At 30.6% G+C, this 15,582-nt stretch overlaps 1 long non-coding RNA gene across 1 annotated transcript in view; it reads right to left on the reverse strand.

Moving 5' to 3' along the window:
- Positions 1–2,340, reverse strand: part of LOC139426456 (uncharacterized) — an 8,813-nt gene extending 6,473 nt beyond the window's left edge. Inside the window, exon 1 of the long non-coding RNA XR_011637719.1 lies at positions 1,899–2,340. This is a non-coding gene — a long non-coding RNA (uncharacterized lncRNA). The remainder of the gene's footprint in view (positions 1–1,898) is intronic.
- Positions 2,341–15,582: the final 13,242 nt, after the last annotated feature.

A 15,582-nucleotide genomic window follows, 5' to 3' on the forward strand; every position in this document is an offset into this window, starting at 1 on the left:
GGTAACCATTCCATTTTCTAATGTTAACTATCAGTTGTTTTTGTTCTCTTTGGTGTCAGTTTTGGATTGTTGTGTTCAACTGGGGTTTGGCAAAGTTCTCACCGTATACTCCGTGGACATCATAAAGAAGGCAAGAGAAAATTATTTTATTTTTGATAGATGAATTTTAGATTACAAAAATAGTATATTTAACAAAAAGAACTGCCCATTTTTGTAACTTTAAAATTAAAAATCAGAAAAATTCAAGAACTAGTTTTTGTCTCCTCCGTGGACATAGCAAGTTCACGGAGGAGAAGACACAGTCAATGCAAGAGACAATGTGTTAGATAACCATAATACAATTTTAATAATTAAAAAACTATTTTCTTTCAATTGATATTTTTTAAAATTGAACAAATGTGTTAATTTGTTTCTATTTTTAAAGAAAATCAATTAAGTTTAACTTTTTTTTATCGGAGAAGTAAATATTGGCAATTTTTCTAAATAATTTCTGTGATGTTTAACATTTTTTTCTCTTCAAATTTTCTCTTCAAAACCAAAATTTAAGAAAAGAAAGCAATCAAATGCTCAAATGCAAAGGAGAAGGGAGCAGAAAAAACTTAGTATGAGGCAAGCTAGACAGAAATTAAAAGAAAACCCTATATTGTTTGAAGAAAGTGAAAAAAAAAAGAGCAAGAAAAAGATTTAACAGAAAAATCGTTATTAAATGTACTTAAGTTTCTAGAAATTAATGGAGCTAGCCGTTTGTGCCCAGGGAAAAAAGAAACATTAACAAGAGGAAAAGAGAAAAAACAAAAACGTTATTTGGAAGACAGTATGTTTAACTTGCATAAAATGGTCACAAAAGAGTACCCTCAACACTCAACTTTCATGTGGAGTCTGAATTTTTATTTCAATAGTCTTTACATTTTAATTTATTAATATTCAGTAAGAGTTACTTAAGAAATTGTACACCTAGGTTAAAAATGGATGTTTCCTTTCATAGCAGCATGATTAATCGGAAGTAGCTCTATCTCTAATAATGAAATATTTTATTATTTACTTATTAATGTTAAACTCATATCAGTTGTGCCCAATAATTAATGAATTAGTCTTCATTGACATTTTATATTTTATAACATAAAATGTCTCCTCCGTTGACTATTACATCTCCTCCGTGGACATGGCAGAATTTAAAATATTTTAAATCTTGTACAAAATAAAATAGAAAACTTGACCATTATTATAAGGACATATAACAAAAATAAATAAAGGCATTTATGTAATTTTTATCACTTTTTTAATTACTTTAATTTAAGAATTTTTTTTTAGTCTAGTTATACCTTTTCAGTGAGAATGACCCAAATCATGTTTATGTACTTTTTAAATAATCTTCTTTCGAAACAGCATTTGGGGCAACGTGCTGCAGAAACTGTCGGTTAGGCGGTACGGCTTATCAGATTTTTGTTATTAATATGTTCAGGTATAAATGGATTTTAAGTTAAAAAAGTACCGGCACTCTTAAAAGTTCCCAACACTGTTAAAAAATTCCTGATCTAATGACAGTAAAAAGTACCGGCACTCAGACAGCCGGTATTTTTTTCCGTAAAATCTTTTTTAATCGAACGATATTACGGAAAAAATCGATTATTACCGGAACATGTTACGGAACAAAAAATCAGAAATACCGTAATTTTCACTTTGATAATTTCAATAAAATCATCAAATCACTCCAATTAATTACATATTACAGTATATTATTTTACAGCAAAAATGGACTTTTCGGTAAAATGGATTTTACGGATGATGTTCTAAAACTGCCAGTTCTTTTTACCGTAATTTTATCAGGGATTTTTTACAATGTTTTTGTAAGAATAAAATTTATGAATTGTTGTAAAGATGACACTTTTTTACTATACCTGCTTTTCACGATCCATTACACAGAAATCAATATATGTTGCTTCTACGTCTTTCCATTCTATTTTGGCGCAATTTGACAGAGCCTTTATAAACTTCTTCATTTTCTTTAAAAAAATGAGTACGCTCTAAATTATCAGTTAATTATTAAATAGTACAGTGAACCGAGGGAAAAAAGATAAGCACCCTTAATAATTTACATGTTAGAAGATTTTTACATTCTCAAAACCAAGTAACTTTTCACGATCCATGACACAGAAATCAATATATGTAGTATTTACGTCTGGCCATTCTATTTTGGCGAAATCTGACAGAGCCTTTATAAACTTCTTCATTTTCTTTAAAAAAAAATGGGTACGCTCTAAATTATCAGTTAATTATTAAATAGTACAGTGAACCGAGAGAAAAAAGATAAGCACCCTTAATAATTTACATGTTAGAAGATTTTTACATTCTCAAAACCACTAGTAACTTTGAGATAGATTTTATAAAGATTGTTTTATTGGTAATCAATTAGTGTTAATTAAATTACGAAATTAGGCAATAGAATTATTTTTATTAATAAACATTATATTCTTTTTCAATGTATTTAGATCTTGAAAATATGGTCCCATTAGTTTGGTTTGTAAAGCGCATACAAATGTTGTGAATACTACTTGTTAATTTGACGTTTTACGTAATTTTACATTTTCTCCTTGTCTTGGGAACTTAAGCAAATCAAAACATATTTGCTCACAATTATAAGAATTTCTTTCCAAATGAAATATCTTATACTTTTTTTCCCTTGAAAACCCCTTTGTTAATTTTTTATTGTTTTATTATTTTCCATAGGAGTAGAGAAAAAAATTTTAACAGACATTTTTAGAAATTTGAACTCTACTTTAATATACGCAATTTTAAATCACAAAAAGCACAGTTTTGGTCAAAGATACAATAAAATTGGTCACGCAAGTTTTGAGTTATAAATTTAAAAAAAATTGTATTTTTAGATTTCTGAACAAATCACCAATTTAGTTCTAATTTTGAATCTGCCAAATTTTGAAAAATTTGTATGCCTTGCAATTCAGATTTTCATTGACAAGTTTTATCTTTATGCAAAAAGACATATTACAACGTACCAAAATATTTATTAGCTTAAATGTTTTAGAGATATAGCAAAATATGAAAGAATTTTGAACATTGTCTTTACTAAATTATGGTGAGCTAATTTATCAACTTGCAACTCTTCAAAACATTAGAGTACATAAAATTTCATCATTACATAGAACATAATTCCATTTCTTCCTTTTTTTTATTCTGCATACTGCGCAAAAGATAAATGAATCACCCTGAATAAATTTTGACCTAATTATCAGATCTTCAGGTACTGATAATTAGGTCAATTCATTAGGTGATCATTAGGTCAAATCATTAGGTGATAGATCAATCGAAATAATTCGAAGGGATCACCTCAAAAGTTTTGATTAGTTAGAACAGACGATATTTTAAGTTACCATATCAGATACAAAAACGGAATCTTGTTCCACAAAACATGGGGTATCTACAAACTGGAAAATGGCGTGCCTATCGTTTAGTCAGGAAAGTGACCAAAGCTTTGACCCTTCAATGATTATTTTACTATTTGCGTATTTCCACGTATCTCGAAAATATTTTAAGTGAATAAAAAAAAAATTCGAACACAATTATGGAATTCGTTTTTTTCCATTCAAAAAAAATTATTTTTAATAATTATTTATATTTACTATTTTATATAATAATCACTGAAACATAATTGAATTCATAAAATTTTTTTATTCATTTTGAAGAATGTTTTTAATAAGTTCAATTTTTAATTTCTCAGAAATTATTCAGCTGATTTTGTGAAAATTTTCTATTTCGGAGGATAAATATCTTTTTTATCAGCTAAAAATTTGTATACCTTGCAGTTTAAAACTTTTTGAGCATTATTAAATGAAATAATAAAAAAATGAAAAATATTTACTAAAAAATTTATTTTGCACTGAATTATCTTTGAATAAAGAAATTTTGTTATTGTTTGTAGCAATTTTTTGCAATCTGGGGCGAAAGTATAAGAATAAATAAATTAAATATAAGAATAAAATAAACGTGAATAAAGAATAAACGAAAGTACATAAATTGAGATGGAATACTTTCAGTTCCATAAACGAGGATCTTCCTCATAGTGTAATGCCTTTCTCAGTGTTTAGATTCTGACGAAGTTTCTTGTTTATAGAACTGAAACTATTATATGTCAATTCATGTATTTTCCTTTGTGCTTCCAGGTGATTTTTGCTTTAGTCTACATAGCCTAAAGCATCACCCTTTCCTTCGTCAGATAAATATAAAGGGTCAAAACTTTATACCGAGCTATGGACCGAACTAGTGTTACCACATTTCCCAGATTGCATCTATCCCCTATACTTTTAGGATTAGGAACTCGAATCAATGAAAAAAAGGAATGCTTATTCTGAAAAAGGACATTAATATGTCTGATTTTGTTACTTAAAATATCTTCTGCACTAATTAATTAGCATATTTNCGAGAGAAAAAAGATAAGCACCCTTAATAATTTACATTTAGAAGATTTTTACATTCTCAAAACCAAGTAACTTTTCACGATCCATGACACAGAAATCAATATACGTAGCTTCTACGTCTTTCTATTCTATTTTGACGCAATCTGACAGAACCTTTATAAACTTCTTCATTTTCTTTAAAAAAAAATGGGTACGCTCTAAATTATCAGTTAATTATTAAATAGTACAGTGAACCGAGAGAAAAAAGATAAGCACCCTTAATAATTTACATTTAGAAGATTTTTACATTCTCAAAACCAAGTAACTTTTCACGATCCATGACACAGAAATCAATATACGTAGCTTCTACGTCTTTCTATTCTATTTTGACGCAATCTGACAGAACCTTTATAAACTTCTTCATTTTCTTTAAAAAAAAATGGGTACGCTCTAAATTATCAGTTAATTATTAAATAGTACAGTGAACCGAGAGAAAAAAGATAAGCACCCTTAATAATTTACATTTAGAAGATTTTTACATTCTCAAAACCAAGTAACTTTTCACGATCCATGACACAGAAATCAATATACGTAGCTTCTACGTCTTTCTATTCTATTTTGACGCAATCTGACAGAACCTTTATAAACTTCTTCATTTTCTTTAAAAAAAATGGGTACGCTCTAAATTATCAGTTAATTATTAAATAGTACAGTGAACCGAGAGAAAAAAGATAAGCACCCTTAATAATTTACATGTCAGAAGATTTTTACATTCTCAAAACCAAGTAACTTTTCGCTATCCATGACACAGAAATCAATATATGTAGCTTCTGCGTCTGGCCATTCTATTCTGGCGCAATCTGACAGAGCCTTTATAAACTTCTTCATTTTACTTAAAAATGGGTACGCTCTAAATTATCAGTTAATTATTAAATAGTACAGTGAACCGAGAGAAAAAAGATAAGCACCCTTTATAATTTACATTTTAGAAGATTTTTACATTCACAAAACCACTAGTAACTTTGAGATAGATTATGTTAAGATTGTTTTATTGGTAATCAATAAGTGTTAATTAAATTACGAAATTAGGCAAAAGAATTATTTTTATAAATAAACATTATATTCTTTTTCAATGTATTTAGATCTTGAAAATATGGTCCTATAGTTTGGTTTGTAAAGTGCATGTAAATGTTGTGAATACTACTTGTTAATGTGACGTTTTACGTAATTTTACGCTTTCTCCTTATCTCGGGAACTTAAGCGAATCAAAACATATTTGCTCAAAATTATAAGAACTTCTTTCCAAATTAAATAACTTATACTTTTTTTCCCTTAAAAACCACTTCATTAAATTTTTATTGTTTTATTATTTTCCATAGGAGTAGCGAAAAAAATTTTAACAGACATTTTTAGAAATTTTAATTCGACTTTAATTTTAATTCTACTTATTCATACGTAATTTTAAATCACAAAAGGCAATGTTTTGGTCAAAGATACAACACAATTGGTCTCGCTGGTTTTGAGTTATAAACTTTAAAAAAAATTGTATTTTTAGATTTATATATTTCTGAACAAAGCACAGATTTAGTTCTAATTTTTAATATGCCAAATTTTGAAACATTTGTCTGTCTTGCAATTCAGATTTTCTTTGAAAAATTTTATCTTTATGTAAAAAGACATATTACAAATTTCCAAAATATTTATTAGCTTAAATGTTTTAGAGATATAGCAAAATATGAAAAAAATTTTGAACATTGTCTTTACTAAATCATGGTGAGCTAATTTATCAGCTTGCAACTCATCAAAACATTATAGTAAATAAAATTTCACCATTACATCAAAAATAATTCCATTTCTCCCTTTTTTTCTGCATATTACGCATAAGATAAATGAATCACCCTGAATAAATTTTGACCTAATTATCAGATCTGCAGGTACGATAGATCAATCGAAATAATTCGAAGGGGTCACCTCAAAAAGTTTTGATTAGTTAGAACAGACGATATTTTAAGTTACCATATCAGATACAAAAACGGAATCTTGTTCCTCAAAATATGGGGTATCTGCAAACTGGGAATAGGGGTGCCTATCGTTTAGTTAGGAAAGTGACCGAAGCTTTGACCCTTCAATGATAACTTTACTATTTGCGTATTTCCACGTATCTCGAAAATATTTTAAGTGAATAAAAAAAATTTAACACAATTATGGAATTTGTTTCTTTCCATTCTAAAAATTATTTTCAATAATTATTTATATTTACTATTTTATATAATAATCATTTAAACATAATTGAATTTATAAAAATTTTTTAATTCATTTTGAAGAATGTTTTTAAGAAGTTCAATTTTAAATTTCTCAGAAACTATTTAAAACTGATTTTGTGAAAATTTTCTATTTCGGAGGATAAATATCTTTTTTATCAGTTAAAAATTTGTATACCTCACAGTTTAAAACTTTTTGAGCATTATTAAATGAAGTAATAAAAAATGAAATATATTTACTAAAAAATTTATTTTGCACTGAATTATCTTTGAATGAAGAAATTTTGTTATTGTTTGTAGCAATTTTTTGAGTCTCCTAAAAAATCAAGGAGATATGGCGAAGGTATAAGAATAAATTAATTAAAAAGTCTGAGGTGAAAGTCTAAGAATAAATAAATTAAATATAAGAATAAAATAAACGTGAATAAAGAATAAACGAAAGTACATAAATTGAGATGGAATACTTTCAGTTCCATAAACGAGGATCTTCCTCATAGTGTAATGCCTTTCTCAGTGTTTAGATTCTGACGAAGTTTCTTGTTTTTAGAACTGAAACTATTATATGTCAATTCATGTATTTTCCTTTGTGCTTCCAGGTGATTTTTGCTTTAGTCTACATAGCCTAAAGCATCACCCTTTCCTTCGTCAGATAAATATAAAGGGTCAAAACTTTATACCGAGCTATGGACCGAACTAGTGTTACCACATTTCCCAGATTGCATCTATCCCCTATACTTTTAGGATTAGGAACTCGAATCAATGAAAAAAAAAGGAATGCTTATTCTGAAAAGGATTATATGTCTGATTTTGTTACTTAAAATATCTTCTGCACTAATTAATTAGCATATTTAAGGTCATAACCTCGAGCCATTTAGAATGATTTCTAATGCGCGGAGATCCAATTGTTAAATCAAAAGTTATGCAGGGTGTTTTTTTTCCTTTTCTTTTCCATGCGCACTGTATACTCAAGAGTTTTCCAGTGCAATATTTCGTTTCTGCACTTTTTTTTTCCACCGCGATTACTCAGACCTGTTATAGTCATGTAATATTAAAGTCGTAAATGGTAAAAGCAATCATAGTCACAAATGTCACAGTTCTAAATTGCTCCAAAGAGATCATAATGTTACTTTGATGTCACTGTATCATGTGATAACAATGGAAGTCTCATTGACTACTTATTGTGACTTTTGCCAATTGGAAGTGACAAGCATACTTTATAGGGACTGAAGTGACTGAGAAACAATTTTGCAACTTTGTTGTAACTTTGATTCCCTAAAAATCGTAAGGAAAGCATTTCACGACCAGTTTAATTATAGTTAATTTCTTGTGACTTTTCTCATTCTGATTTTATATTCAGTTTTTAGCGAATTTATTTCATTGATTTCACGCTACTCGTATCACTAAAGTTAGACCAGTCAGTTAAAATTCATGTAAGCTGTTTTTTGGGAAAGTCTAAAAATTAATTATACGAATCAAATAAAATCACAAATAGTTACAACAACACACACTTACGGATGGGACCCGTTTAAATAGTTCTGATTACCTCTCTAAATGACTACGGAACTTTTTTTTTCCCGTACAAATTCTCTATTTTCTAACATTCACAGTCTCAAGAATAGAGCTATCAAATTAAAGAACAATATTTAAAAAAATTAATTTCATTATTTTTTAGAATATTGTTATTTTGAAGAAGTAATTTGAATGTAATTTTCTTCCGTTTTGGAGATAGATGAATAGGCTTATATTTTCTATGTTAAAAATTCCAAGTTTTAAGCGAATTTTATTGTAAAAATTTTGATGAAATTTGTCTCATTTAAAAATATTATTGCTGAGGCAAGACCGGATTTAATGGGGGTTACTGGGGTTGCTTCCCCAGGATTGAACTAGCTCGCCATGCAAAATTTAAAAAACGGGGGCAGTAAAATATGCAAATAAATAAAATAAATTTTATAAGAACCCTTTACTACAATTTCCATTGTGACATAAAAATGAAAGAAGAAGAAAAATGTGAAAAGAAACTATATACATTACAACGTTTAAGTAAGTCTTGCCTAAGCGGAAGTTAGGCCTCCAACATTCAAGGCTACTGAAATCGCCATTTTTTTTGACGTCAAGATAGGAAGTTCTTCATAAGTGATTTGCCGACAATTTCAATGTTTTGTGTTTGTGCAACAAACCTTCGATTATTTTCACCTTCCTTTGTACAGTTTCAACGATGCCAAAGATCTACACTGAGATGTTGAAAGTATACATATCAAGGCTAGAAGTCTAAAAAAAGTTACTTTGTCCCTTTTCGTTAACGTCACCTAGATGTCAACATGATACCACAATGAGACCTTTAATTGTCGCAGGAATTTCATCCTGCGAAAAAAACGGGGCATATTCACGTCTCAACAGGGTGTTAGTGTGAAAACTGTGACATATTCGAGTTTCAACAGGATCATCATGTGACAGATTCTTGTCTCAACAGGATCCTTGCGCGAGACGAAACTGTGGCATATACCCGTCTCATACCTGTCACTGAAACTGCAGTTTTTTTTTTGCAATCTGATAACTGTGCTACCTGAGTATGAGCTATGAATTTATATTTTGTAGTTGTAAAATATAATGCTTACATTGATATGAGTTAAAAATTTTTAAATACGTCAACAAGTTAGAATTTATCAAAGGGACCTCAAAATATTAAGATCAAAGCGATAAAAAATTATCTTATCTATTTCTCCAAATTTGTTTTTATACTCAAGCAACTTTAAAAAATTAATCTTACTTCCTCTGGTACCAGCTTTAAGCATGCATCAAACTCATCACGTGCGGCTTTATCTGCAATTAAATTATTTTCAGTTAATGAAAAAATTGTCATTTTTAAAAATAAACAACTTTCTGATATTCAATATTATATAGCAAAAAAAAAAAAAGACTTTAANCCGGCGCCAATCGATTCCTCGTGGCCAAAAACCCCAGCCCCCCAAGTTTACCGAAGTTTATTAATTCTGGGGCGATTTTCGACTTGGCAACCATTCCTCGTATTATAGTATAAGATAAAAAAAAGACTTACAAAAGATTAAGATATCCGTTGCTAAAATTGATATTTAAATAAGAGTTTGGTTCTTAGGTTAGGCTTATTAGCAACAAATTAAGGTGATAACTAAAGTTTAGCTGAAGTTCAGGTGACTTGGATAAACTTTTGGCAGTTACAGAACTGTAATGGCTAAATAATTTTTTATTTATTTACTTTTGTTACTTCGTAACCGAGGAAATTTCACTAGAATCAGAATGATCAGAACTGAAGTATAATCAGAACAATCAGAATAAGTAGAATCAGAAAGGAAATTCTTTCGAGGATGGTTGGTGAGTAAATAGAATATTACTTTTATTTTCGTTAGAAGTGGACACGAGTAAATTAAGAAAAGTCCGAATACTGTTACTGTAGTTCTTTACATTTTTAAATTCAGTAATATTTTTTTCTTCATTTTTGGGGGAAAAGAGTAAAAATAACATTAATATAATGTCAAAAAAATCTTCAGTTTTAAATCCTAATTTTTTTTTCTCGAAAAAGTTCAAACAAAAATAGTTAGTCTTTCTTATTTAAAATTTTTTTAATTCCTATGAATATAATAAAAAAATATCTAACTACATCATAATTACATACATTTCTGCGAAGCCCTTTTTATACATGTTATAATGTATGCAGGAGAAAGTATAGTAAAACCTGGTAAATGAAATTCGAATTTCTGCTGGAGCTAAACAGCTCGACCTAAAAAAATGTCAAATTTAATTAAGATACCCATTGTTTAGTTGTGTACAATATATCATTCTTAAAAAATCATATATGTATTACTTTTTTTATCAATGAGTTTTTTTCTAGAAAAAGCAGAATCACCCTATCTAACACTTCTAGTGGGGTTGAAATAGGGTGCATGAGAATTAACTTCTAGAGCAACCTCTTTGAGAAATTTAGGTATGCTTGAATTTCTGTGAAAATGTAGCATACATTTTAATTTTTTACGACAATTTAAAAATATTATGGATGTAATTTAATGTTATGTAGTTATCGTCTTCCGCTGACCAGAATCTTTCGTGTGTCAAGGGAAGATACACATCAAGGGGGGGGGGCAAGACTAAGACTAGTAGTAACCGACCTATCCCGAAGGAGTTTGCGGATAAGGGTTTCGCCTGTTGTCACGTGAACTAAACACTACAAAGCTACCGAAAAGTACAATCAAAACTAAAAAGATTGATACACACAGGAAAAATCCCAAAATCGAAAAGATGATAAAAATAAAACAGAATAAGAATTAAAGGTGCTTAAAACATCTAAGTGAATAAAATTAACTAACAATAAAAGTGTCAAAAATACAGGTAAAAACATATAAAAAGAAAGGTCAGGTAAAACATCAAATGGTAAAAATATGAAAAATCTTATTAAATACAAATTAGACCAAAATAAGATTAACAGAATAACTAAAATAGTCGACTGAAAGTCCAAGTGTCCCCCTTTTAAGGCTAAATGACTCTAACATTAAAAATGTTCGAAGGTAAACCTAAGTTTCTCTAAAAAGGATAAACACTCAAAGATGACAACAGGTAAGACAGAGGGTGCTGAAGTTCACCAAGGTCAAGATTTCATTGGGCAAGACTAAAGTAAGACTAAGGTTCATGGCGCAAGACTTGGGTAAACCCGGTCTTATGCTGACGCAAAGGTTACCGAAGCGAAACAGAATAACTAATGGATTAAATCCTAATTATTTAATCGGGTATGAATATTTAATAAATGTATAATAATCTGATCTAAAAATAATTTTTCTATGTGTAATAAAAAACAATAAGTATCCACACGGACACCATGAATATATCAATAAAGTCACACAAAAATAAAGTAGCTCTTTTTCTTGTCTAGTGAATTTCTCGTCTAGTATTCTAAATAATCCGGTTTAACTCTATCCTGTTATCCGGTTTAACTCTAAAAATAAGAACTCTCCAGACATTCGTCCGAACCCGTGACTGTGACTATGGTAACGAGGTATGACTATTTCAAGTTGGGATGTGGGGTCACTGTTTTGGAGTGGTTTCGGCTTGCGTCGGTGTCGGTCTATTGCAGGGGTGGCCAACCTGCTGCTCGCGAGCCACATGCGGCTCTTTGAAGGATTATTTGTGGCTCTCGATAAATGTACGCGAGTTCCTTTTTCATTTTGGTGCTATTATATTTAAAAAAATTATTATCATTCCGTATGCGTTTCAAAATGTCTTTTAGATTACTGGGAACAAATATGAAAGACAAAGTGCAATTCAAGGTGAGTTTTCCATTTCTAATATAATTATGACATAAAAAGCATGTGGAGAATTAGAATTAAGAGAGATGCAAGAAGATATGAATGAAAATATAAGTCTCTACAATGGAAATATAAGTCGACGTCGATTACTGAATTTTGGAAATTTGTACCAGAATCGAAGTATCCTGATTTAAAAAAAGGCTGCCTGTCAAATTATTTCAATATTCGGAACAACGTACTTATGTGAATCATTTTATTCCACTTTAAAATTAGTGAGATCCAAACACCGATCAGTATTAATTAACCAGCATCTCAGAGAATTACTGAGAAGTGCTGCCACCAATTATTCACCAAATTTTAAAGAATTATCAAGAGAAGTAAAATAAATGTGTTTAATTTTTAATATTTAAATTCAATACACATATTTTGTAGTTTTACTTTTTTTAAATATGTTTTCAATAAATATAATCTATGCACAAAAAAAATTTTAGTACCCTTTTTGCATACCTTTTAAATACGTATTTAATTGCAAATTTTGAAAAATGGCTCGACTATTAAGGAGCTTGGCCACCCCTGGTCTAATGTATTAGTCTTGGAGTGATGCTACCCTCCCTAAAACGCCCTTCTTGTTTCCATGGCACAAGACGGCCTCAGACTTTGCGGCGAAAGGAGTTCGTAGCTTAGACAAATTATAGCTTGTCGTACCCCTCCTCTAGCTTTAACTTAATCAACTTATATATACAGTGGTGGCCAAAAGTGTGGACATTTTTTGAAAGTTTCATGTTTTTCAACTTTTTGTGCTTGTAGAGTATATTAATTTTCACTTAAATACAAACGTTTTTATATCAAATTGAAGGTTATTTAATGTAGAATTTAATAATAAATACAGTATTACAATAACTGCATTACAAAAAAAAGTTATGCAACTAATAGTAAGATCTATCCTAAATTTGTATTTTTTTTAAAGTGATACTTACACAATCAATACTTAGTAGGATAACCCTTATTTTTTAAGACAGCTTCACAGCGTCTTTTCATCGAGTGTTTGGAGTTCATCTTTTGTAATCACATGGAGCCAAGAATCAATTATAGCTTCAATAAGTTGTCTTTTATTGGATGGACGTTTTTTTCGTACAAGAATTTTCAAACGTCGCCACAAATTTTAAATTGGATTGAGATCAGGGCTGTTTCCTGACCATGGTAGTATATCCATGCCATTATTTTGAAACCATGCTTTGCATACTTTTGCTGTGTGGCATGGAGCTGAATCCTGCTGAAAACTCTAATCCTCGGGCCGAGCAAGGTTGACTCAGCCTTTCATATCTTCAGTGGGTCGATAAATGAGTACCAAGCATGTTTTTGGGAACTAAACATTGGGGGTTCCACGTTTACTACAATATCAGTACCTACCATACCTAGGTATATAAAACCATACCTACAATACCAGTAGTGTTTAATACTACATTAAAGTGAGCATCAATAGCGTCAAAATAAGTACTAAAAAGTACAATATAAGACAAAATAAGTAAAATATGGCTTTCGAATTAAGTACCTATATTAGTTTGTTAATAAGGGCAAGTGTTATTAATTTTTATCTGTAATTGCAATTCACTAATTTTTATAACGGGTACAACAAAAAAAAGCTAATAACAGACCTAACTAAAAATAAGCTTGGTGAAAAAAAATTAAAAGTAATGGGAAAAAAGTACTTTTTCATCTGAAGAACAATAAAAAAACTGCCATATTATAGCTGTCACCAATCATGCTTAGTTAATTTCGGCACGAGTTACTACTAGAATTATGTTACTTGGTGTTTTTAATAGGTTGTTTGTAGTTCATTTAGGTCGCACTAGAGCTGCACAATGGGCTATTGGCGACGGTCTGGGAAGCATCCCAGAGGATGATCCGAAGACATGCCATCACAATTTTGATCCTCTGCTGAGGGGATGGCACCCCCGCTTCGGTAGCCCGACGACCTGCACGCAAAATCGAGCACTTTACGGTAGAACAATTTAACTAGGACCCAGACCGCACACCCTCGGTCCCTACGCAGACAGATCCAAGTGGTCCCCCACCTGCACACTGACCGTAGCAAGTGATGCTTGACTTCGGTGATCTGCTGGGAACCGGGTCTTAACGATCAGTCCACTGCGGGACGTTTTTAATAGGTACTAAATATACTATTATTGTTACCAGGAAACTAACAATAGGTACTGTGGAAATTAGACCATTTAAAGGAATAATCATGGGGATAAATTGTCAATTATGGCAATTTTTAACGAGCAGAAATTGACATCGGGCAATAGCAATATGCCAAAAGCTATTGAATACAGTAAATAATTATTTCGTTGGGAAGAATTTCTTCAAAGATGTTTTGCTTTATCTCATAATGTAAAGACACAAAGAAGGGCAACAAATACTACTACTAAAAAATAAAAGTAAACTCAGTGGCGCCGCGGCCCATAGTGGGCCAAGGCCTACAGTGCCCATCTCAGTTTTCTTTGTCTTGGGCTGTAGGGTGCAGGAGAAGATGTTCCGGTTAGGTGGTCAGCCAAACGTGGAACCCCCAATGTTTAGTTCCCAAAAACATGCTTGATACTCATTTATCGACCCACTGAAGATATGAAAGGCTGAGTCAACATTGCTCGGCCCGAGGATTGAACCCAGGACCTGTGGCACAGGAGTGTGAAGCGTTACGACTCAGCCACCGGTCGTCACTACTACTGATATACACAGACTGAGCAAAACTCATGGGATAGCAGGGCTCTGATTTGTGGATGGGCAGCACGTGTGACCAACGCCAACTCCGTCAGTATATATATNGACATAAAATTGTCCCAAAATGAATGAATGTTATTAAAACGACATTGACTTAAATTTCAAGTGGAACCAACATATATATATATATATATATACATTGTTTTTGCGTATTACATGCTTAATATTTTCTAAAACCATTTTTGAACACCAAAAACCGAGAAATGCTGCAATCAGCTTATAACGGGTATATATAGTCGGAATTGTATTAGATACTTAATTGTGCTTGTATGTGTCTTTTAGTTTTAGGCATCATTCCGTAGTACTATTCAGTTCTTTTATTTTTATTAGTTACTTTTATTCTTCCCGTTAGAATAAAGAGTATTAGGCTAGTACATGAGGCACATGACCAAGAGACTAAAGGATCCAGACTTAAGGAGACGTAATGATTGAGACCCTAAAGCTAAAAACCATGATATTGAATTTTTCAGTTTCATGCTTCGAAAATACCGAAAAAACGAAACGAGGAACTAGAAGCATCAAATATTATAATTAAAACAAGATAAAAGGAGTGAACTGTTTTTTTTTTTTTATATATACGTATTTACATAAGAATTTCATGATATTTACCTTCGTCCTCAGAAAACCACTCGCAACATTTTATGACACAAATTGGGAAAAACTCACATCTTAAGTGAATTTTCAAACACACTTATAAAATAATTAAAATAAAACAAGTTCGATTGTACATTTTATTTACATAAACCTGTTTTGCATCGTTGATTTTATACATGTTTCACAGAAGCGTTAATCTTTTTATTCTTGATTGGGTAAAGTAGCATCTTGGCAAACGATTCAAGGAGATCGAATACAGTTATTATG

This window comes from Parasteatoda tepidariorum, chromosome 9 (genome assembly GCF_043381705.1).
Source record: "Parasteatoda tepidariorum isolate YZ-2023 chromosome 9, CAS_Ptep_4.0, whole genome shotgun sequence".
Classification (NCBI taxonomy): domain Eukaryota; kingdom Metazoa; phylum Arthropoda; class Arachnida; order Araneae; family Theridiidae; genus Parasteatoda; species Parasteatoda tepidariorum.